The sequence below is a fragment of the Ranitomeya variabilis genome, chromosome 6 (genome assembly GCF_051348905.1).
Source record: "Ranitomeya variabilis isolate aRanVar5 chromosome 6, aRanVar5.hap1, whole genome shotgun sequence".
NCBI classification, from domain to species: domain Eukaryota; kingdom Metazoa; phylum Chordata; class Amphibia; order Anura; family Dendrobatidae; genus Ranitomeya; species Ranitomeya variabilis.
The window spans coordinates 173,419,282-173,444,536 of NC_135237.1; the positions used below are offsets into that span (position 1 = coordinate 173,419,282).

At 41.1% G+C, this 25,255-nt stretch overlaps 1 protein-coding gene across 2 annotated transcripts in view; it reads right to left on the reverse strand.

Moving 5' to 3' along the window:
- The window catches only part of VPS41 (VPS41 subunit of HOPS complex), a 343,493-nt gene that overhangs the window by 158,138 nt on the left and 160,100 nt on the right, over positions 1 to 25,255 (reverse strand). The window lies entirely within an intron of this gene.

Consider the following 25,255-nt stretch of genomic DNA (forward strand, 5'->3'; position numbering starts at 1 on the left):
GGGTCGTCAGTTTGGAGATAAATAAAATTATAAAATAAAAGATTACTTATCTGTCAATCATCCTCCTCTCCAGTGACAGTAATAATATTTTATAATCACATTCTTTACTATTAGCCAAGTTTTGAAAAATCCCACAAAACTGACTATAACATTTTCCCTTCTTTTCCCAGTGATTCATGGGCGTAAATAATTAGAAACGTTTACCAAGCACACGTGTGAGAACACAAAGTTCATTTCCATATTAATTTCAAATGAATATTAACCCAGCTAATGTAATGTAGAGACAGCATTACATGCAATACAGCAGTGCACCACAAGATGGCGCCAGAGCACAATAATTGGGCTTTAACCCAAGCTGAGGCAGCAGCACTAGGCCATTTTCTATGCAGCACATAACATTGCAAACCTGCAAGGGTAACATCTTGTAATTTTGTTTCTTTGTCCTACTGAGCTCATCTTGTGGGTGTACTGTAGACGGTACTTACACCCATGGGTGCCTGAGCAAAATCATTACTGTGCAAATGACTTTTGGTCGGATCTTGTGAACTAAGGTTTTAAAATATCTGTTCCATTTCACAGGGGTCATGGACAGAGGACATTTAATGCAAATTGCTAAAGTGTTACTACTCTAGAATTACAAATTGACTGAGGGTAAACTTAGAAGAAGGAAAAACAGGCTGTGCACTGCCAAGGAATAAAAATGGAAAATTAACCTTTCAGGTGGAAAATACAGCAAAAAAAAAGCATTGAAAAGCCAAAGCTAATTGTTGCCCCAATGGGACAAGGATAGCACAGGACTATGATGGTAATCGAGGGAGAAGGTGTTCGACAAAGTGGATATGTGGTAGAAAAGAGGCAGATGACGGCTCAGTAGCTAACAAAGAATCTGCTGAAGTTAAAGGGGTTCTCCAGGCATCTAATACCGCTTATGTACCCTTCCCACAGGGGATCAGTATTACATTTATGGGGGTCTGACTCCCAGCAAACTCGCCCAACAGCCATTATTAAATCCAATGGCGGCCAGACGTAAACACTGTAGGGCGCTTAACAGCTCAGCGGTGTTCAATGTTCAGTGGTCGTTGCCAAGTCCAGCAGATCAGCTCCTAACCAAGAGGGCAAGGGTTCTTCATAGGTACAGTCATGGCCGAAAGGGTTGGCACCCTTGAAATTGTTCCAGTAAAAAAAAAAAAAAAGGCAAATTGGACATAATTTCACACAAAACCCCCCAAAAGGGGCCCGACAAAACTCTTGGCACCCTCAAGTTAATTATTTTGTTGCACACTGTTTGGAATTAATGACTGCAAACAATCGCTTCTTATAACCACTGTAAGGCGGCTGTCAGACACCTAGTGGATGGGAGTAGAGTAATGCTTTAGCACATATAGCACTAAAAAGGGTTAATCAGCCATGACAGGTTCATTGGGAGCAACTGAAGAGTTGGGAAAGACTTATGCTCACCGTATCTCCACCCCTCGGTGGGGTTCACTTTTATCAATGAGACCTGTTTGTCTCACACACGTCTGGTTGTGTGGGGGTTGCAGATCTCCTGGATTGACTGCCTTGGCTAAAGGACAGAGCAGCTGGACTCTAAGCCAGGCCGGCTAACCAGCACTATTCTATGGACTTATTACATTATGTTTTACTTTGTGCCAGACAAAGGCTGTATTTAAGTTTTCCTGTGATGTGGCTTATGAGAAAAGAAATAAACTTTAAATAGAGACGGTTCCTATGATACCTCAAATCGCTCCCAAGTACTGTTGTTACACCATGAACAAGCTTCTTACACCACTCACCTGGAATTTTGGACGACTCTTCTTTTGCAAACTGCTCCAGGTCTCTCATATTTGAAGCGTGCCTTCTACCATTAGCAATTTTAAGATTTCTCCACAGGTGTTCAATGGGATTTAATTCCGGACCCATTGCTGGCCACTTCAGAACTCTGTAGTGCTTTGCTTTCATCCATTTCTGGGTGCTTCTTGAAGTATGGTTGGAGTCATTGTCCTACTGGAAGACCCTTGACCTTGGACGCAAACACAGCTTTCTGACACTTGCACAACATTGCAACTCAAAATCCTTAGGTAATCTTCAGATTTCATGATGCTTTGCACAGTCATGACACCTAGTCCCAGAGGCAGCAAAGCCACCCGAAAAAATCTTTTAACCTCCACCATATTTGACTGTAGGTATTATGTTCTTTTCTTTGTAGGCCTCATTCCGTTTTTGGTAAACCGTAGAATAATGTGCTTTACCAAAATGCTGCATCTTAGTCTCATCTGTCCACAAGACAATTTCCCAGAAGGATGTTGGCTTACTCCGGTACATTTTGGCAAATGGCAGTCTAGCTTTTTAATGTCTCTGTGTCACCAATGGGGTCCTCCTGGGTCTCTTGCTTTTGTGTTTCATGTCATTAAAATGTTGACGGATAGTTTGTGCTGACACTGATGCACCCAGAGCCTGCAGGAAAGCTTACATTTTTTTGTAACTTAATTGGGGATGCTAATCCACCATCTGGACTATCCGGCGTTGCAATCTTTTATCAATTTTTCTCTGCCCTTCATGTTCAGGGAAATTATCTACATGGGTTGTAAACTTCTTGATTATGTTGCAAACCATGGACAAAGGAACATCAAGATCTCTTGTTACCTTGAGCTTGTTGATATTTTTAACAATATTGTTTCTCAAGTCATCAGACCGTTCTCTTTTCTGCTTTCTGTTCTCCATGCTTAGTGTGGCCCTCACAAACACATAATACAAAGATTGAGTCAACTCCTTACCTTTTTAACTGGTTTCAAGTGTAATTTTCATATTGGCAGAAACAGTTACTTGCCACAGTTGAGTTTAAATGAGCATCACATGATTGAAACCAAGTTGTTTACCCACAATTTTTGTTTGTCTGGCACATTTTTGGGGTTTTGTGTGAAACTATGTTCTATTTGACTTTTTTCTCTGTTTTTGGGTTATTCCAATACACACAAAAGAAATAAACATGAGTATGACAAAGCATGTGCAACTGTAATAATTTTGTGGTTGAAATGCTTTACTTTCTGGAACAATTTCAAGGGTGCCAACACTTTGGCCATGTATGGCATGTATACTCGTCAACAATGGAATTGTAACACCAAGGAAAAGTTGTGGGGTTATAGTAATCACAGGTTCTATAGACATGTTAGTGATATGCAAATGATGAAAAAAATGGAGACAACATCTTCAAAACATTTCAGTATATTCAGTATCGAGCATGAGTGCCGTGCAGAAATTCATGCACGGCATGTTTAAGTTACTAATGGCTATCTTAGAAATATTCTGCCATGCAGAATGCACTTGGGCACGCAAATCCTCAAAATCCAGAGACGCCGCTAGCCATGGCAGCACATTTAGGCCTTACAGGCAACTTACAGTATCACAAGGAACATCTGGGACACTGGAGAAATGGCCGTGCCAGTGGTTCCACTACCAAATCAATTTAACAACTGCTGGGGTACCTGGAATGAATATATAAAATACTCCTATAAGGGCAATTCCCCTCTATATACAGACCTCTCGCTAACAAGTCATTGAAATGTAGCCTTTAGTCTAATTTATTCAGATCATTATTTTCACACTAATTACATTGGGGGGCTAACAGGTTAAAATAAAATTCAATCTTCTTGCTAATGTCCCATCCCCTGATGACGCCGATATAAGTTGGTGAAACATGCTGGGGGACATGTGTTGTGTGTATAATAGGTTTTATACACCCATAGTTTGCCCTATTAATCATAAACTGATGGTATCCCAAAGTGCTATCTCAACAGCTCAAGCAGTTGATATGCTGTTCAGAGATTAATTCAGTAATTAATACCAGCAACTGTATTTTTTAACCCATTATCTCATTAGTATATGAAAATAATGATCTTAACAACTTAGGTTAAAGGCTACGTTTTAATGGCCTGTCAGTGAGGGGTCTAGATCTGCTGGGACATTCCCCTTTTAGGGGTACTTTGTATATTATAAATGCATATCCCTCCCAGGTTATATTGTCTCTAGAAGTGTGATTTAGATGTTCTACCCAGAATGAAGATTAGAGGTGTCCGGCTACTGAGCACTATGCCGTCCCACCCCATAATCCCAGAAATAGGACCAGTGTGATGTTCCCTCATAAGGCATCTTAAGACAAAACCTGCACTCGTTGCCTAAAAGGAAAGGTGATCATTCCCGCCTCCATTACCGTCCTGCCCTGCACCACGATAGCCTTTGAGAGCGGTGGCGTAAAGTCAGTGGAACACATGTAGCTGGCCTCCTGGCTCATAGCCCAACCATGCTTTGAGGGTCTGTATTGGCACAGTTAGATGCCATAGGCTTGGTGTGTGATATTCAATTCCTCTTGCAGTACAGAATGGATCAGTGATGGAACCAGTGGGACGGCCATTTCTCCAAAATGTGTAGATGTGTATCCTGTATGGATAATCTAACTTTATGTAGACAAAACACAAAACCATCATTGGGGAAAAAAAAGATTTTAGCTAGCAGCCACAAAATTATGTAAGTAGGTTTATTTGTCCTGGTCATAAAGAGGGTACAATATGTCACCAAGTATCTCGTGTTGTATGTCATTTGCTTGAGGGAACTTTTTTGTACAACTAATGGAGCATATGGATTTCTCGCTACTAACTTGCCTTTCATTTTCCGGCATAGATTATAGTGCACTTTTTGCTGCTTAAATGATACGAATGTTTAGTTTATGACTATGCCTATCGATGTGCAGTCATTATTGGATGCTTCAGGAAACGGCTGACCAGAGTGATCTCTGCCCTGATCTCCTCCAACATTAATACACGGTACACTGAGGCTCCGGGCAAGTGTCATTAGATCTCATAGATTGTGAGCCGCACTCCTCCTCTATGAATTGTCCAACATGCTCAGATTTGTACAGTGCTGCAAATATGTTGGCGCTATACGGACCATGTATTGCATATCACAAATGGTAAAGCCATTGATCTAATAGGTCACCACCACACAAACTCACATACTAAAGGTTTTGTCTCAGGATTTGGTCATTGAAGATTAATGGTATTGGTTCCTTTTTTTTCCCGCACTTTTTTGTGTGTAAAAAAAAAAAACCACAGCGTTTCTTCTAAAATCTCATGCACATATGTTGCGCTTTTTTTCCCCTTGCAATTTTTGACCTGTTGTTGTTTTTCTCAAAATACAAAATGTCAATTATTTTAGGATTTTTACCCATTAGGATCAATGATCAATTAGATTAAAAAGAGCAGAAAACCGCATTACAAAGGGCTTCAAACACCAAATCAAACCGGGTGTAATGCACACAGTGTTTTTCCTGCCAACACCATGTGTCATACAGAAAAAAAATGCAGCAAAAATACTACATGTCAACATACCCTAAAGGTCCGGGCTGGTGGTCTGAACTACGCACTCGCTGATGTTACTGACAACAGCAGCAATGGAGGAGCGCAGAGGGACTGAAGCTGGCCAACTTCAAAGCAGCATATTTAAAGGTACACTCCTTGCCAACCGGCTACCGCTTCAGTCTCATTCACACGGTCAGTATCTGGTCAGCATTTTGCATCACTGTTTGTATGCCAAAACCAGCAGTGGAACAATCAGAGGAAAATTATGATTAAAAGAAATGCTGATGAACAATACTGATGTGTGAATAAAGCCGAGCAGACTCCAGTGGTGGCTGGCAATCTTGGCAACCACTTGTAAGCTATAGAATTGATCCATCCATTCTTGAGAACAGAATTAATTTTTAATAATGAGTACATTGCAAAGTTGCTTCTTTTTTTTTTTTCTACAAACACTTTGCATTTTATCCCTTTAAGATGAGAATAACCTTTAACTTTTACTGAAAAAAAAAACAAATTGTGTGAAGCTTAAATAATAACTACACTTTCAGAAATCAACATCAGCAGCATATAAATCAACAGTACAATTGAAGACAAAGAAGATACTAAAGAAGATATATCTTATGTTCCCCACCTAGTTTCTTTTTCTCTCCCGTAATGACCTTCACTCTCAAAAACTTCTAAAGTCTGTTTTCAGTAAGGAATGAAATGGCACGGCCTGCCTATAGAAGTCTATGGAGAAGGAAAGAAAGAGGCACTGGAGGGAAACAAAAGCAGAACGGCACAACAAGAATCCGCGATGTCTTGTAGGGTACACATCACATCTGTATTCTATCTCATATTTGACTTCCAGAATTCCATCCTGTGTTATAAACAGAAGCCGGATGTATATACAGTAATGTCCAAAGCGCAATCCCACAGCTCTATCACTGTTTGGTGGCCGCTGCCGGACAAAGCAAATCAGGACCGCCCCAGGAAAGGAAGACCAAGAGTCACCTCTGCTTCTGAGGATAAGTTTATCAGAGTCACCAGCCTCAGAAATCGCAGGTTAACAGCAGCTCAGATTAGAGACAAGGTCAATGCCACACAGAGTTCTAGCAGCAGACACATCTCTACAACAACTGTTAAGAGGAGACTTTGTGCAGCAGGCCTTCATGGTAAAATAGCTGCCAGGAAACCACTGCTAAGGACAGGCAACAAGCAGAAGAGACTTGTTTGGGCTAAAGAATACAAGGAATGGACATTAGACCAGTGGAAATCTGTGCTTTGGTCTGATGAGTCCAAATTTGAGATCTTTGGTTCCAACCACCGTGTCTTTGTGCGACGCAGAAAAGGTGAACGCATGGACTCTACATGCCTGATTCCCACCATGAAGCATGGAGGAGGAGGTGTGATGGTGGGGGGGTGCTTTGCTGGTGACACTGTTGGGGATTTATTCAAAATTGAAGGCATACTGAACCAACATGGCTACCACAGCATCTTGCAGCAGCATGCTATTCCATCCGGTTTGCGTTTAGTTGGACCATCATTTATTTTTCAACATGACAATGACCCAAAACACACCTCCAGGCTGTGTAAGGGCTATCTGACCAAGAAGGAGAGTGATGGGGTGCTACGCCAGATGACCTGGCCACCACAGTCACCAGACCTGAACCCAATCGAGATGGTTTGGGGTGAGCTGGACCGCAGAGTGAAGGCAAAAGGGCCAACAAGTGCTAAGCATCTCTGGGAACTCCTTCAAGATTGTTGGAAGACCATTTTCAGTGACTACCTCTTGAAGCTCATCAAGAGAATGCCAAGAGTGAGCAAAGCAGTCATCAAAGCAAAAGGTGGCTACTTTGAAGAACCTAGAATATAAGATATATTTTCAGTTGTTTCACACTTTTTTGTTAAGTATATAATTACACATGTGTTAATTCATAGTTTTGATGCCTTCAGTGTGAATTTACAATTTTCATAGTCATAAAAATACAGAAAAATCTTTAAATGAGAAGGTGTGTCCAAACTTTTGCTCTGTACTGTATATAGTAGAAAATAGATGCTATACTTAGCGCTGTCACTCCCAACAGAATGTAGCATCGGTTCAAAGATAAGGTAAAAGATGATATTTTATTCATACAGTGTCTTAAAATGCTACGCATTTTGGGGATCTGCTCCTACTCATCAGTCGAAAAGCAAAACCTCATTAACACTGGCATGAACTGGTGTAAACACTCCCAGTGTCTCCAAATTTTTGACTAACTTTAAGTTGGGGACAATACCATTTCAAGGCATCTTTCCCCACTACAAATATTTATGGGTTAACCCCATAAAACAGCCTACCCATGAAATCCAACATAATCTGTCTGGTTTATATATAATTTCTTACCCAAAAAGTCAAGACTGGTCACTGGAAGAATCATAGGAAGCAATTTCACCACTTAAGCAGAACAGAATCTATTAATCTCCCTCCCCTCCCTCCAAATACATATGGACATGCAGGATTTTGAAATGTAAATCAGTCACCTTTATATCTTCTATCTGTTGCTGCATTTCTGAGTAATTAATTTTAATTCATATGCAAATGAGGCATTAAGTGCTCAGGGCTAGCCTCTTTACCTTGACTAATAGCTCAAGATCTGTGTGATGTTAGGCACCTCATTTGCATATTACAAAAAATGCTAATTAAACAAGAATGCAGCAACAGATTGAAGTTATTATGGTTTTAAAGGATGTATGTTTCACAGACCTGCTTATATTTGCTGTTTTGGAGAGTTTGATCTCATTGACAGTTTCTCTTTAAGTAGTTAAGCAGCTCTGATTGCTGCTGTTAGAGGCAGATGACAACTGGATAACACACCCGCATCCAATGTACGTCGAACGATGGGAAAGGGTAAGCCTGACAAATAAGACGATGAGAATCTTTTGACCAGGACCTATAAGTTTTTAACTATGAAAAATGAAGTAATGAGTGACAACATTTGTCTGCTTTACAGAAAATCAATGTATGGTTCTTCCTACCATTGACGTTTTCCTTGTACAATACAGCAGCAGGGACATGGTTAAGTGACAATGGTTTATTTCTCTGACTTTCCACATTATAAAATGTTCTTTGCTATCTTTTTGACCCAATAATGCTAGAGGGCCAGGCAAACCCAAACGCGCACAACTGTTCATAATAATTACAGAGAGAAAATGTATTTTGCTTGTAGCTTTAAACAGGTCAAGCTAAATCAGCCCAGTCAGTGGCATGCAATTCCAAAAGCATTTACACACTGACATTTCTAAGTTTACAAAACACTGTGTATTTCTTCTCTGGCATTTTGTGTCCCAGTGTTCTAGAAAATACTTCACCATCATTATCGGGAAACAAGAAACTGGCCCCTCTTAAAGAGGCAGATTGGAAATAATAAAAAGCCTTGATCAGTCTGACAATCTGCAAAGAATGACTAATGTATTTTCAGAAGTTTCCATCATACTTTCTACTCCGAGCTGGATTTCCCACACCACAGAATATGCACATCAGACTGTAAGCGATGATGTCTTCTACCTCCTAGGGCTATTAGCACTGGGATCGGAGCTCTTCTTATCAGACGTGGTACTCATCAGGACTACATCACAAAATGTTGGGTTATCTTCCAACAAGGCACCAAAAAACAGAGTATTGTCCGATCTGTCAGTCAACCAGACATGTCCCAAGCTCAAGTCTCAAAAGCCGTGTCCCCAACTCATGTCCAGAACAAAAGCGATGGCAGCATGGCCATACCTCTATCTAGAATGTAAATAGGTGGTAGAAGGTTTCATGGAGGACATGGTGGCCATCTCGACTGGATCCCATTAATGAGCCAGTCTGGTGTATCAGACTGATAGGGTATAAGACCCACTTGAAGACTCATTTATCAAAACTAGGTTACAGAAGAAGTGGCCATAACAATAGTTTTACTATTAACCACTTTGAAAATATCAAGCCCATTCCCCCATTCTCTCAAACGGAACTTGTCACCATTTCTAGATTGGGAGTAGAGAGTCATTTTTGGTCATGTGCAAGCAAATATAACAGGGTCCATAAGAAAAACAAGTTTTTGCAGCTCCTTTGTGATAACTTAATGAATTACCTTCAGAGTGTGCATTGGGCGTTTCTTCTGCAGGGTCTTGTGATGATGGCAGCAATCCTACTTCCTATCTGATTGATAACTTTGAAGAGGAGAATGTTTCAGAGCCAGTAATCAGGTTTAGATGGGCAGAGTTGAAGTTTTGAATACGTCCTCTTTTACGGCACATATGAGTGTGTTGAAAAATGCCATTCTTGTCCTTGTAGTGATAGCAGGCACCATGGCCGAATTCAGATATCCATCTATCACGGTCTGTGAAGAACGGATTGGCAGCAGGTCTCCTGACCCAAACTTGACAGCATCATAGGCATATATGAGGCATTTAAACTTCTTTTTGAGTGACGCAGGGCCAGTCTGTACTTCAAGGATGTCAGCCAAAAGCGCCTTACAGATTAAGGGGCCTACATATCAGCTGTGATCCTTATAGAATCATAGAATGTTAGAGTTGGAAGAGACCTCAAGGGTCATCGTGTCCAACCCCCTTGCTCAATGCAGCACAGGATTCACTAAACCATCTCAGACAGATGTCTGTCTAGCCTCTGTTTGAAGACTTCCATTGAAAGAGAACTCACCACCTCTCGTGGCAGCCTGTTCCACTCATTGATCACCCCTACTCAAAAAGATTTTTCTTATATCTAATCTGTATCTTCTTCCTTTCAGTTTCATTCCATTGCTTCTCATGTTTCCATGTGCAAATGAGAATAAGGATGATCCCTCTACACTGTGACAGCCCCTGAGATATTTGTAGACAGCTATTAGGTCTCCTCTTAGCCTTCTTTTTTGCAAACTAAACATCCAAAGATTCTATAACTGTTCCTCGTAGGACATACTTTGTAGTCCACTCACCATCCTGGTAGCTCTTCTCTGAACTTGGTCCACTTTTTCAATGCCTTTTTTAAAATGTGGTGCCCAGAACAAGTATTCCAGATGGGGTCTGACCAAGGAGGAGTAGAAGGGGATAATTACTTCATGTGATCTACACTTTTTGCTTCTCTTAATACATCCTAGAACTGTGTTTGCCTTTTTTGCTCCTGCATCACATTGTTGACTCTTGTGCAGTTTGTGATATATTAGTATACCCAAGTTTTTTTCACACGTGCTGTTGCTTAGTTCTATTCCTCCCATTCTGTAGATGTAATTTTCGTTTTTCTTGCCCAGATGTAGAATCTTGTATTTCTCCCTGTTGAATATCCTACTATTAGTCGAGAAAATTATATATCAGCATTACTTGAATTAAAAATAGATTGAGATGAGGTCCCAACAGCCAAGACCACTTCTGGGGCCTATGAGTGACCACGTGGGCAATTGATGACCAACTATAAAGGGTTTCTCCAGCCTTCATTTTTAGCTATACCGTCAAGCATAGGATGCCTACTGCTCTAAACGTTATTAAAGGAAACTGTCCTTGGACAAGGTTAGAAGCTGATTTAAGATCCTACTTATCTTGTCATCTTCCTTAAGCCACATTTACACACTTCACTATAAGTTGTATTTTATCTTACTTGATTTCATAGTTTTAACATATTTTCCTGTTTTGTTTTGTTTTTTTAGATATGAGTTTTGTTTAACACAGAAAATTTAAGACCTTTCGGTCGGTTCCTCTTGTCAAACATCCTAAGCCACTAACCATATGTTACATTTCAGGCAGTTCATCAACGCTAGGTATAAAGAAAGGATTTATCAAAGATTTAGTCGAGGTTTGAAGTGGTATGATTTACAGTGGCAATGAAAATATCCTATTCTATTTAATGTAAAACCAATTTTACACGGCGCATGTATATGGATGACAGATTGCTGAGAAAAAATACAACACAAACAGCACAATAGATTTAATGACTGCAAGTACAATACATTATATAAAATTCTATAAAAAGGCAGTGAAAAAATCAAAGGTCATTTGGAGCATAGCCAATGATCAGTAAAAGGAAAGTTTTAATTAAAGGGACGGCATATAATAATCATATCAATCAGTAAATTGTTGACTAGCTTAATAAACTTATCTAAAGCAACAATAAAAAAAGGTTCTGGATGTAGTTTCTGTGCAGAAAGGTATTGTCTGTGACTTTGGGACAGGTCATCAATATCTGATTGGTGGAAGTGCAACACCGAAACCCCTGCCGATCAGCTGTTCCCGATGACGGCTGGGGGTGAAAGTGTACATCACAGATCAGTCATCTACATAAGGTCGGCAGCTGGGTACTGCATATCCACCATATCCATATTGCAGCACTCACTTCTGCCCACCACTGGCCCCAGGAACAGCTGATTGGCGTGGTTGCCAAGTACTGGCATCCCTTCCTAAAGATACTCTATCAATGTAAAACCCCATGCAACAAATTTAACGTTCGCTTACAATGTGCGATGACAAGCATTAAATGACTGCTGATTGGCACACAAGCCAACATGGCTACAGATGAACACTAAACCATCTATTCTATTTTGTTCAGAGTGCATAAGATGCCATTGTTCTCGGCAGCACAGTTCCAGCTTACACAATATTATGTGCTGTCAAGAACGATGATTTTTTTTTGCAGCACAAAAGATCAGTTCAGCCAACAAATGAGCATTTTGCTAGTTTGTCGAATGAACAACACACACTTTTAGACTGCAACATTATGGTGAATTAGTGTTCCTAGGAATGCTCGCACGTGATAATGGTGAAAATGGACAATAAGAATCACACTTATTTCATTTGAAAGTAGAGCAGCTATCGCAGTACAGAGGGTTTAAGAGAACAAAAAGATTCTTGTATGTGGCTGTCTCTGGTGATGATTTGTATTGGGCAGCAATAACCACACATTTATTGTAGCTCAACCTTGGAGTGTGAAGACTGATATAATGAGGCAAGGTAGAGAGGATACCGGAAAACACAGTAATGTCTCAGCTTTCTGGAAGCCTATGGGAACAATGTCATACTGAGGTCATTCTGCATTAGGAAAAAAACTCCACTGACCCCCACAAATAGCATAAAAGACTTTGACATGACCTCAAAGAAATAGTTTTGGCTTACATTGAAAACTCATGTCAGAATGAATCCTCTTTAAAATTTTAAACTTCATCTCCGTCCAACCAGCCTGATTGACAGTGCCTCAGTGTCCCTCCTCACTGCTGCTGCTAAAAACTCACAATTCCCCTTAGTCTAAGTGCACACGCTGCAGAATTGCCGCTTAAATTTCTGCGGCAATTCTGCAACTCCTGCCACGGGTATATCGCATGCGGAACTGGCATGCGTTTTCCCGCTAAACACTAGCGTTTTCCAAGCGATCTGTAGCATCGCTTGGAAAACTGATTGACAGGTTGGTCACACTTGTCAAACATAGTGTTTGACAAGTGTGACCAACTTTTGACTATTGATGCTGCCTATGCAGCATAGATAGCGTAAAGATAGAACGTTAAAAATAATACAAAAAATAATAAATCATGATATTCTCACCTTCCGGCATCCCCGACAGCCTTTCCCGCTCCTCGCGATGCTCCGGTCCCAGTAATGCTTTGCGGCATGACCCCAGATAACGTAGCAGTCTCGCGAGACTGTATGTCATCACAGGCCATTTTCGCAAAGCATCCCTGGAAACGGGAGCGTCGCGAGGAGCGGGAAAGCTGTGCGGGACACCGGAAGGTGAGAATATCATGATTTTTTAATTTTAATTCTTTTTTTTTTTTTTTTCTTCAACTATTATATGGTTCCCAGGGCCCCTGGGTACCATCCGCACATATTCCTATGTGAGCGGAATCGCCGCGATTCCGCACTTTAATGAACATGCTGCGTTTTTTTCCAGAATGCGATTCCGCCGTGGAAGAAACGCAGCATGTGCACAAAAAATGCGGAATGCATTCTAATAATAGGATGCTTAATGTATGCATTTTTTTCGCGGTTTTATCGCGTTTTTATAGCGAAAAAAACGCAAAAATTTCTAATCGTATGCACATAGCCTTAATCAAGTTGATTTGGCAGAAATTAGATGAACTTTGACTTGAGGGATTGTGTAATAAGGCAAAAGCAAACTTACTGAACAATTTATTTTTCTCTGCTCATTTTAATCACCTAGGAAAAGAAAATTTTAAATGGCACCTACAGTTGGGAAAATAAGTATTTGACACACTGCAGATTTTGCAAGTTTTAAGTACACTTCAACTGTGAGACAAAATCTAAAAACAAAAACCATAAAATCATAGTGTATGATAAGAAATAATTAAATTGTATTTAATCGCATGAAATAAGAATTTGATCACCTACCAACCAGCAAGAATTCTGGCTGTCACGGACCTGTTAGTTTTTCCTTTAAGAAGCCCTCCTACTCTGCACTCATTACCTGTATTAACTGCACCTGTTTGAACTCATTACCTGTATAAAATACACCAGTCCACACACTCAATGTATCAGACTCCAACCTCTCCACCATGGCCAAGACCAAAGAGCTGTCTGATGACACCAGGGACAAAATTGTAGACCTATACAAGGCTGGGATGGGCAATAGGACAATAGGCAAGCTTGGTGAGAAGGCAACAACTGTTAAAAATTGTCAACAACTGTTTACAATTATTAGAAAATGGAAGAAACACAAGATGACTGTCTATCTTCCTCGATCTGGAGTTTCATTCATGATCTCGCTTCATGGGCTAAGGATTATTCTAAGAAAGGTCATGAATCAGCCCAGAACTACACTGGAGTACCTGGTCAATGACCTGAAGAGAGCAGAGATCACATTCTCAAGCTTTACAGTTAGTAACACACTACACCGTCATGGAATAAAATCCTGCAGGGCACGCAAGGTCTCCTGCTCACACCAGCACATGTCCAGGCCAGTTTAAAGTTCACCAATGATCATCTGGATGATCCAGAGGAAGCATGTGAGAAGGTCATGTGGTTAGAAGAGGCCAAAATAGAACTTTTTGGTATCAACTCCACTCACCGTGTTTGGAGGAAATAAAAGGAGGACTACAATGCCAAGAACACCATCCCAACCGTGAAGCATGGTGGGGAAACATCATACTTTGGGGGTGCTTTTCTGAAAAGGAGGCATGACGACTGCACCATATTGTAGGGAGGATGGATGGGGTCATGAACCACAAGATTTTTGCCAGCAAACTCCTTCCCTCAGTAAGAGCATTGAAGATGCATCGTGGCTAGGTCTTCCAGCATGACAAAGACCCTAAATACACAGTCACGGCAACTAAGGAGTAGCTCCATAAGAAGTATGTCAAAGTCCTGGAGTGGCCTAGCCAGTCTCCAGACCTGTACCCAATAAAAAAAAATCTTTGGAGGGAGCTGAAGCTCAAAGTTGCCCAGCGACAGCCCCGAACATGAAAGATCTGGAGAAGATCTGTATTGAGGAGTGGGACAAAATCCCTGCTGCAGCATGTGTAAACTTGGTCGAGAACTACAGGAAAGGTCTGACCTCTGTAATTACAAACAAAGGTTTATGTTCCAAATATTAAAGGGTTGTCCACTACTTGGACAACCCTTTCTTGATCTAAATGTTTGACCCCGATAAAAGAAAAAACCTATACTCCTCTCCCATGCTGGCGCCGTTCCAGTGGTGTAAGGTGTAATCCTGGGGCTCTTGTGAGGGTGTTGTGACCGGTGACCCAGGAGGCTCCCAATCAGCGCTGGAGTCACTTTTCCCACCTTTGAACAAATTGAATATAAAGAGAAAGTCTGGCCTGCAGTTTCTTTTCCACTTCCTATTCTTGTTCAATTTGACAGGAGGCAGGGACAGTGACACCAGCGCTGATTGGGTGCCGGGGTCACATGTCACAACAACAGCACGGGAGAACCGGGGACAGCGAGTGCTGACACCACGGGAATGGCGCCAGAACGGGAGGGGAGTATAGGCTTTTTTATTTTATCAGGGCCAAGAATGGGGTATGAGAAGAAGTTGTCAAAATAGTGAACAACTTCTTTAAGTTCTGTTTTTCTATTGTATGAAAAAAGTTTCATGCAATAAAATGCAAATTAGTAAAAATCACACAATGTGATTTTCTGGATTTTTTTTTAAGATTCTATCTCACAGTTGAAGTGTTCCCAAGATAAAAATCCCAGACCTTTCCATTCTTTGTAGTTGAGAAAACTTGCAAAATTGTCAATGTATGAAATACACTGTATCTAACAGAGGAGGAAATGATATGCCACCCTAACAGAAATAAAACAGCCATATTAGCATGTATACACCACATGTTGTAGAGATGTGAAGAACAGATAGACCCTATTTTTACCGGACTTCTGTGGCGCAGTATTCATCAGCTATACCTGGAATGACTGAACTGTGTGGCTACCATAACTTACAGGACGCAGAACAGGGATAATGTGTGAGGACTGTGTTCCAACTGTGAAATGAGCCGGCTTATGATGGAGACACAGCTTTAACTGAGTAATATGTCCATACAGGATCTGATTCCTAGCATGTCACCGAGGAAAGTAAGTAAGGAGCTTTCGATCCCCTTCTAAATGGGAGAAAACTGGTAAAATACATCAATATTTTTAATACATTTAAATTAAAAAGATTACTGTTCTATTAATGTTGCCACTTTAGACAATTTTATTACCCAGAACACTCCTTTAATTTGGTAATTGTCCATGTAGGCCCTGCTTGTCTATGGAGACAAAAAAACACCCTTTTTTCCCTATCAAAACTAGCTGATCAGCACAGAAGAGAAAACCCTATCACATGGGCAAAGGTTCACAAATACAAACAACCCCTTTAAGGATACATTCACACTTGTGTCTGCATTGTTTTGCGGCAACTTTCCAAACTAGTGCAAAAAATATTGAGGTTTTACCACGATTACAGTAAAAAACTGCAATTTGTGAATGCAGCGTTAACGATTGTTCCGATCTTCTTAGATGGGTTTGGTTGGACAGTGCTTGTACTAAGAACAGCTCATTGCTGATCGGTATCGGCAATCGTCGCTGCCTATGTGCAGTGGCCAACCAAGGGCAGAGCGCTGAAGCTTTTTCCTACTGAGCTTGTACACAATGCACTGAGGCTGGCTGGGATTACCACCATGCGGGCATACGGGCATAGCTTCTTAGGATATGTGCACACGCCATGTATGCCCACAGCAATATTGAAGCAGAAGACGTTTTAGAAAAATCCCAATGTTTTTCCTGCAGCATCTTCTTTGACTACTTTTGCGTAGTTTTTGTGGAAGCTTTTCAGCTGGCCTTGTTTTTTTAGAATTTCAAATATAAAACAGTGGCGGCTTCTGAGCGGTAGATGCCTGAAGAGATTACCGCCTGGTCACTTCTTTTAGCTCTTCATGGCTTTGGAGACTGAAGTTATAAAACACAGAACGTATGCAAAGCAAGTCACTTTGATATGCACTATGTTCATTCTTTTTGACTTTTTTTAGGGTTTTTCTCAACCAAAAAAAGACATGGTGTGCACATGCCCTAATCCTGGCCCCTTCTCTGCCATAAATATCAGCTACTAACACAGAGTTTAGGCCACAACCACCATGCCACCAGACTGAACTGAGTTCAGGCGAGAACGACCATGCCACCAGTCTGAAATGATTTCAGGCCAGAACGACCATGCCACAAGTCTGAACTGAGTTCAGGCCAGAATGACCATGCCACCACTCTGACCTGAGCTCAGGCCAGAACCACCATGCCACCAGTCTGAACTGATTTCAGGCCAGAACGACCATGACACCAGTCTGAACTGAGTTCAGGCCAGAACCACCATGCCAACAGTCTGAATTGAGTTCAGGCCAGAACCACCATGCCACCAGTCTGAACTGAGTTCAGGCCAGAACCACCATGCCACCAGTCTGAACTGAGTTCAGGCCAGAATGACCATGCCACCACTCTGAACTGAGTTCAGGCCAGAACCACCATGCCACCAGTCTGAACTGATTTCAGGCCAGAACCACCATGCCACCACTCTGAACTGAGTTCAGGCCAGAACCACCATGCCACCAGTCTGAACTGAGTTCAGGCCAAAACCACCATGCCAACAGTCTGAATTGAGTTCAGGCCAGAACCACCATGCCACCAGTCTGAACTGATTTCAGGCCAGAACGACCATGACACCAGTCTGATCTGAGTTCAGGCCAGAACCACCATGCCAACAGTCTGAATTGAGTTCAGGCCAGAACCACCATGCCACCAGTCTGAACTGTCACTCAGGCAAGAGCACCACCGCTCAGCAACCAGAAGGTCTGGAGACTGGGGAGCACTGTGTTACTAATTTACCGACTTTCTAAAGAGGACTTGTCACCATGTCAAGTTACCAGGTTCTGTTCTTATTTTATTCCAGCTGCTCCACTCTGCATTTGTGGTATAGGTTTTTTTTTTTTTTTAAACCTTCATGCGATTCCAGAAATATTGGCCTTTTTATTTATTGCTAAAGCAGTTGTCCACTACTTTTACATTGATGAATTATCCTTACCTTAAATTAAAAAAGAAAAATGCCATACTGAAGTGAAACTAGAATAAAATAGCCCAAAACTTGATGCTTGTTTTCCTTACTTGCTTGATTTTCTTTTTCCTTTCAACTTTTTTTTTAGTAAGAATATTTATTGCATTCAGCACCCCTCTTTGGTATTTTAGTAGTAGGTTACACTTCCTCACGGGTGCTTAATTATAGGTTCAGGTTCTGTGCACGCGGATATCTTTCTAGTTTAGGAATAAACGTTATATTTTTGTTCTTGTTTTGCATTTTATGTAAACCTATCTGATCGATTATTAGATTGTTGGTACCTTCATAACCCCCATTAAAACAAGTGAAAACAAAGGCAGAGGAACAATGGAGCCATCAGTTGTCAGTCTGAACAACCCTGACATCTTGACAAATGCTTGATAAGTACCATCATTGTTTAGCACACATCTCATTTTTTCACTGTCGTATTGAAAGAGCCATAACATTTTCAGTTTTCCTTTAACACTTTCAGGGAATGAATAATAAAAAAATATAAATTCTGCCAGATTTTTTTTTCTTTTTTTTTTTTTTTTTTTTAACATTCTCAATTTTTCACCATTCACTGTGCTGCATAAATAAATGTTATCTTCATTCTGTGGCTCAGTATGATGATGCCGATACCAACTATTGAACATTATATTTGTGTATTATTACTTTTTTACATTAAACACGGTTTGAAAAAAGAAAACTTTCTGTGTCATCATATTCTGAAAGACATAACTTAAGGGATAGTCTGAAACGAATATGTACTTTAATTCTAAATCTTTATTTATTGTAATACTTTGCTAATATTGCTTTAAAGGGAACCTTTCACCAGGTTTGTCCCATATCAGATAAGACAAGTACCATTCAGCCCTAATATACATCATTCTATAAGACGCCTATCCATTACTACTGCAACAGTTGTATTGTAAATAAAGACACAGCAAGTATAAAGTCCTTTATTTGAAATAAAACAAAACACACTCTTCCTTTTTTATTTAAAAATAAACAGTTGTACTCACCTAACGCCCATTCCATTGAAGCCCTCGTCTCCTGCAATAAAGCAAACAAACAAACAAAAAAAAAACAACCATATCCCTCACCTATCCGACGTTCCATGCCATAATCCATGTCTGGTGAGAAACAGTTGTCAACCTGGACGGTGCCAAGATGCGACTGTCCAGGCTGAGAACCACCGACAGAATGAGCTACTGCGAGCGCAGCATCAGTGAGCAGCGGTGACGTCATTAAGGATAAAAAAGTAAAAGTGTGTTTTGTTTTATTTCAAATAAAGGACTTTATTCTGGCTGTGTCTTTATTTACCATATAAGTATAGGATTAGTAATGGATTGGTGTCTTATAGACGCCTCACCATTACTAAACTGTGGACTTTCTCACCGAATAAAACAAAGGTGACACCAACCCTACTAATATGAACCCCACTTGAACCGCTACAGGGCAACGTGTCAAAACTGGAGTATCTAACAGATGCGCCTTTTCTGGGCGACTGCGGGCTGCTATTTTTAGGCTGGGGGGGGCCAATGTCCATGGCCCCTTACCAGCTTGAGAATACCAACTACCTGTTGTCTGCTTTAGCAAGGCTGGTTGCCAAAAAATGGGGGGAACTCACGGTGTTTTTTAAAATAATTTATTTAAATAATAAAAAAATTGGAGTGGGGACCCCTCTATTCTTGATAACCATCCTTGCTAGAGCTGACACCTGAGGGTTGCAGCCCCCAGCTGTGAGTTTGCCTGGTTGGTTATCAAAAGTACAGGGGAACAAGCACTGTTTTTTTTAAATTATTTATTTATAACGCAGACTGATGGGAGTAATATTCCTATCAGCCGACACCAGTGACCGGCGGAAAACGGTTTACCTCTGATCACAGCCGCGGGCTCACGCTGTTGTTTGTCATTAATGGTTTACTGCAGAAGCAGTGTTTGCCGTGCTGTCATGCACGTGACAGTGTGACAAACATCTGGTGTTAAGGAGGCTGAACTCGAACAGTAGCACAGATTTCCTGGTGAAGTCCGTGGGTGAACAGTAGGTGTTCAGTGTGGACACCGAACTTTACTGTTCGGGTTCACCCATCTCTGCATAAGGTCAGTCTTGTGCATCACAGTCTGTATTCACACTGCTAAACAGGGATGTGGGAATCCGAACTCAGATATATGTAATACACTCTGGAAATTGTCAATTTCATAGAATTTAAAATTCCTTGACATTTGATAAACATCACACTCTTTTCATGTATAACATGAGGTTATGATATTTTCGGGGGGCCTGTTAATAAGAAGTTGTCTAGTATAACAGAGACACGGATGTCATTTTACTAAGCCCCTTCCCATGAGTGATGGTGACATGAAATAATGCAACGTTTCAAGCTGTTAGGAGAATAATACCCAGGTAAAAAATGTCATTACTGAGATACACATGTTAAAAATTCCAGCTTCTTTCCGTTACCAAGAAAATAAATGATCCTTCCCCAGTAAAGAGGACAGGTAACATGGTTAGCATGCTAATCGCCCAGTGAGCAGAGATGTGTACCTGCCTATCAGCCCTGCTGTCTGACACCGGCCAGTAATGGCATCATTACAGGGCTATTAGCCAGCTTGTCAGCTTGGTTACATGCTAATGACTGAGGCCACGGATGTCCTCCAGACGAAATGGAAGAGAGATCCGTGTGTGGCCTGGCAGGCGATAAGTGACAGCGACTGCACGGTTTGTGCCATGTTTGTATTTGATGCCCGTAAAGCTATAGTTAGTAGGAACAGAAATAAGCTCCGGCTCTGTGAGCACCTACCTTTGGCTACATCAGAGCTAGATTTAGTGGGTACTCCCTATCGTACACCTTGTGGCACACGCTGCTACAGTATTTATCAATGTAACTCTTTTTTACAGTTTAGGCTACTTTCACACTAGCGTCGTGCACTGCACGTCGCTATGTGTCGTTGTGCAGAAAAAAAATCCTGCAAAAGTGCTTGCAGGATGCGTTTTTTTCTCCATAGACTTATTACCGACGCATTGTGACGCATTGCCACACGTCACAACCGTCGTGCGACGGTTGCGTCGTGTTGCGTCGGACCGTCGCCACCAAAAAACGTTGCATGTAAAGTTTTTTGGTGCGTCGTCTGCAGCATTTCCGACCGCGCATGCGCGGCCAGAACTCCGCCCCCGCCTCCCCGCACCTCACAATGGGGCAGCGGATGCGTTGAAAAACAGCATCCGCTGCCCCCGTTGTGCGGCGCTTTCACTGCTAGCGTCATTGCAGCGCAACGACGCATAGCGACGTGCAGTGCACGACGCTAGTGTGAAAGTAGCCTAACAAAGCATACGCTCTCACGTTAGTTTGTACAAGAGTCAATGGTTGCCATATGTCACCCATGACAGAAGTCTGTGTTGTAGAATACAGACATATGCTTCTGACACAGCTCTTTTATAGGTAACCGATAATATCTATCTACTAGACATAAGCACACAGTGATCGACCCCATGGACTATAATGGAGTCTGCCGGAGGTATAGTACAGCAGAAGACGCGCTGCACACTCTAACCATTAAATGTACCAGAAACTCCCATTGCAAGAATGAACTGCACTGATGAAAACTGATACATGCTAATGTAACTGTTTGCTGATAGAGCAACAAAGGAACAAATACAAACTATGGCTCTGATTCATTAAAGGGAATCTGTCAGCAGGTTTTACTATGTAATCTTAGGGCAGCATGAGGCAGGGGCTGAGACACTGATTTGAGCAATGTGTCAATTATTAGGCTGTGGGCGTTTTTTATCGATAAAATGAGTGTTGCATCAACTGGAGATTATCAGTGCATTGACAGGTGCCCAAGTGAGCCCTGGTCCAACCACGCTCCCTCCTCTGATAATCCGCAGTCTATGGAGTTTGTACACCGAGAGCCTGGTATCAATGAGGTCATCTTTCTGAGCTCTGCTACAAGCTACATCTAAAACTCTGTGTCACAACTGCTGCACTCAGTAAACTGATACATTACTGGATTCAGGGTCTCATTTCCTTTTCCTACAGTATGCTGCTCTCAGATGAGGTAGCCAGATTCCCTTTAAGATTAGTGTTCTGCATGTCTCATTGAGGCTGGTTTCACACTTGCGTTTTGATCTGCAGCGTTTTTTTTAAAAACGCATGTGGTGAAAAAACGCATGTAAACGCGGCAAAACGCCGCGTTTTTTAGACGCATGCGTTTTTGCATGCAGAAAAAAAACACGCCGTTTTGCGGCGTTTACATGCGTTTTTTCCTGCGTTTGCGTTTTTTAAACGCATGCTGAGAAGTGTGTGACAGCTGCCAATCATCAAAATCAACTAGAAAACCCACTAAAAACAGAAATAGCTAGGGTTAGGATCCCTAGTAACCCTAGGGATACTAACCCTAACCCTAAACCTAACCCTAACCCTAGGGACCCTAACCCTAAACCTAACCCTAAACCTAACCCTAGGGACCCTAACCCTAAACCTAACCCTAACCCTAGGGATCCTAACCCTAACCCTAAGGGTTAGGATCGTAACCCTAACCCTAAGGGTTAGGATCCCTAGGGTTAGGGTTAGGATCCCTAGGGTTACTAGGGATCCTAACCTTAGTGTTAGGATCCCTAGTAACCCTAGGGTTAGGGTTAGGGTTTTCTTGTTTTTTCTTGTGTTTAGGGTTAGGGTTTTCTTGTTTTTTCTTGTGTTTAGGGTTAGGGTTAGGGTTTTCTTGATTTTTCTTGTTTTTTCTTGTGTTTAGGGTTAGGGTTTTCTTGATTTTTCTTGTTTTTTCTTGTGTTTTTCTATAAAAACGCATGTGCTTAAAAACGCATGCGTTTACATAGACAGCAATGCATATTTTTGCCGCGAATAAACGCATGCTTTTTTTGCGGCAAAAAAACGCCGCTAAAAATTACTACAGGTTGCATTTCTGCAAATGAACGCACGCGTCAAAAAACGCATGCGTTGCCGAAAACGCGTCAAAACGCACGCTAAAAAACGCATGCGTTTTTTAATGTTAAGTATAGAAAAAAAACTGCATGCGTTTTTTTTTCCAAAAACGCTGCAGATCAAAACGCAAGTGTGAAACCAGCCTGATTGGCGTGAAGGAAATAGATGCAAATTCATTCACCAGCTCCAGACCAGGCCATTTACCTTTTGTTCCTGACCAGGCACATTCTCTGTTTTTATATACCGTATATATATATATATATATATATATATATATATATATATATATATATATATATATATACATATATACACACACATACACACACATATATACACATACACACACACACACAACTTAACTAGTGGTAATTTTTTTATCGTTTGGATAGTCAAGTAATTTTTGGCCCTTTTTTAATTTTTATCTCACTGTCAAAGATGCCCTTTTTTATTTTTTTTTACTCATATCAGTGAAAAAATAAGGGAAATAAGTCCCTGTTTCCCTATTGTTTTTCTTATGACCACAATGAATTACTAAAATACTTAAAAAAAAAGTGTTCCCATTCTGTAACAATTATTTTTATATATTGGACTTGTGATTTTTTTCATGGTGATAGGGCGACTTATAGGGTAAAGGGTAACAGTGACTTATATTGACAGTGGCATTTTTCTCTTTTTAATTTATTTATTACCTGTTATTTTCTTTTTATTTATTTTACACATTGTGTTCCCCATAAGGTCATAAAAGATCCTTGGGGGCATTTAAACATGGAAATAATTATATTTTTATCTCATTTCCCTTGTCATTGGGGCTGGTATATTAGCCCCAGTAACAAGGGAAATGCTGCCTCTTGGCTGAATAATAGAGTCCCCTATGACCAAGCAGCCCTCGTGCCCTCCATATACAGTGGGTACGGAAAGTATTCATACCCCTTTAAGTTTTTTACTCTGTTTCATTGCAGCCATTTGGTAAATTCAAAAACACTCTGCACCCCATCTTGACTGAAAAACACAGAAATGTAGTAATTTTTGAAAATATATTAAAAAAGAAAAACTGAAATATCACATGGTCATAAGTATTCAGACCCTTTGCTCAGCATTGAGTAGAAGCACCTTTTGAGCTACAGCCATGAGTTTTCTTGGGAATCATGCAACAAGTTTTTCACACCTGGATTTGGGGATCCTCTGCCATTCTTCCTTGCAGATCCTCTCCAGTTCCGTGAGGTGAACGTTGGTGGACAGCCATTTTCAGGTCTCTCCAGAGATGCTCAATTGGGTCTTGGTCAGGGCTCTGGCTGGGCCAGTCAAGAATGGTCACAGAGTTGTTCTGAAGCCACTGCTTTGTTATTTTAGCTGTGTGCTTAGGGTCATTGTCTTGTTGGAAGGTGAAGCTTCGGCTAAGTCTGAGGTCCAGAGCACTCTGAAAGAGGTTTTCATCCAGGATATCTCTGTACTTGGCCACATTCATGTTTCCTTCAATGGCAACCAGTCGTCCTGTCCCTGCAGCTGAAAAACACCCCCATAGCATGATGCTGCCACCACCATGTTTCACTGTTGGGATTGTATTGGGCAGATGATGAGCAGTGCTTGGTTTTCACCACACATACCGCTTAGAATTATCATCAAAAAGGTCTATCTTCGTCTCATCAGACCAGAGAATCTTATTTCTCATAGTCTGGGAGTCCTTCATGTGTTTTTTAGCAAACTCTATGTGGGCTTTCATATGTCTTGCACCGAGGAGAGGCTTCCGTCGGGCCACTCTGCCATAAAGGCCCGACTGGTGGAGGGTTGCAGTGATAGTTGACTTGGTGGAACTTTCTCCCATCTCCTTACTGCATCTCTGGAGCTCAGCGACAGTGATCTTGGGGTTCTTCTTTACCTCTCTCACCAAGGCTCTTCTCCCACGATTGCTCAGTTTGTCTGGACGGCCAGGTCAAGGAAAACTTCTGGTGGTCCTAAACTTCTTTCATTTAAGTATTATGGATACCACTGTGCACTTAGGAACCTTGAGTACTGCAGAAATTCTGTTGTAGCCTTGGCTACAATTCTGTCTCTGAGCTCATTGTCCAGTCCCTTTGACCTCATGATTCTCATTTGGTGTGACATGCACTGTGAGCTGTGAGGTCTTATATAGACTGGTGTGTGCCTTTCTAAATCAAATCCTATCAGTTTAATTAAACACAGCTGGACTCCAATGAAGGAGTAGAACCATCTCAAGGAGGATCACAGGGAAATGGATAGCATGTGGCTTAAATATGAGTGTCTGAGCAAAGGGTCTGAATACTTATGACCATGTGATATTTCAGTTTTTATTTTTTATTAAATTTGCAAAAAATTTTATGTTTGTTTTTTTTTTTTCAGTCAAGATGTGGTGCAGAGTGTACATTATTGAGAAAAAAATGAACAGTTTTGAATTTACCAAATAGCTGCAATAAAACAAAGAGTGAAACACCGGATTACGTACC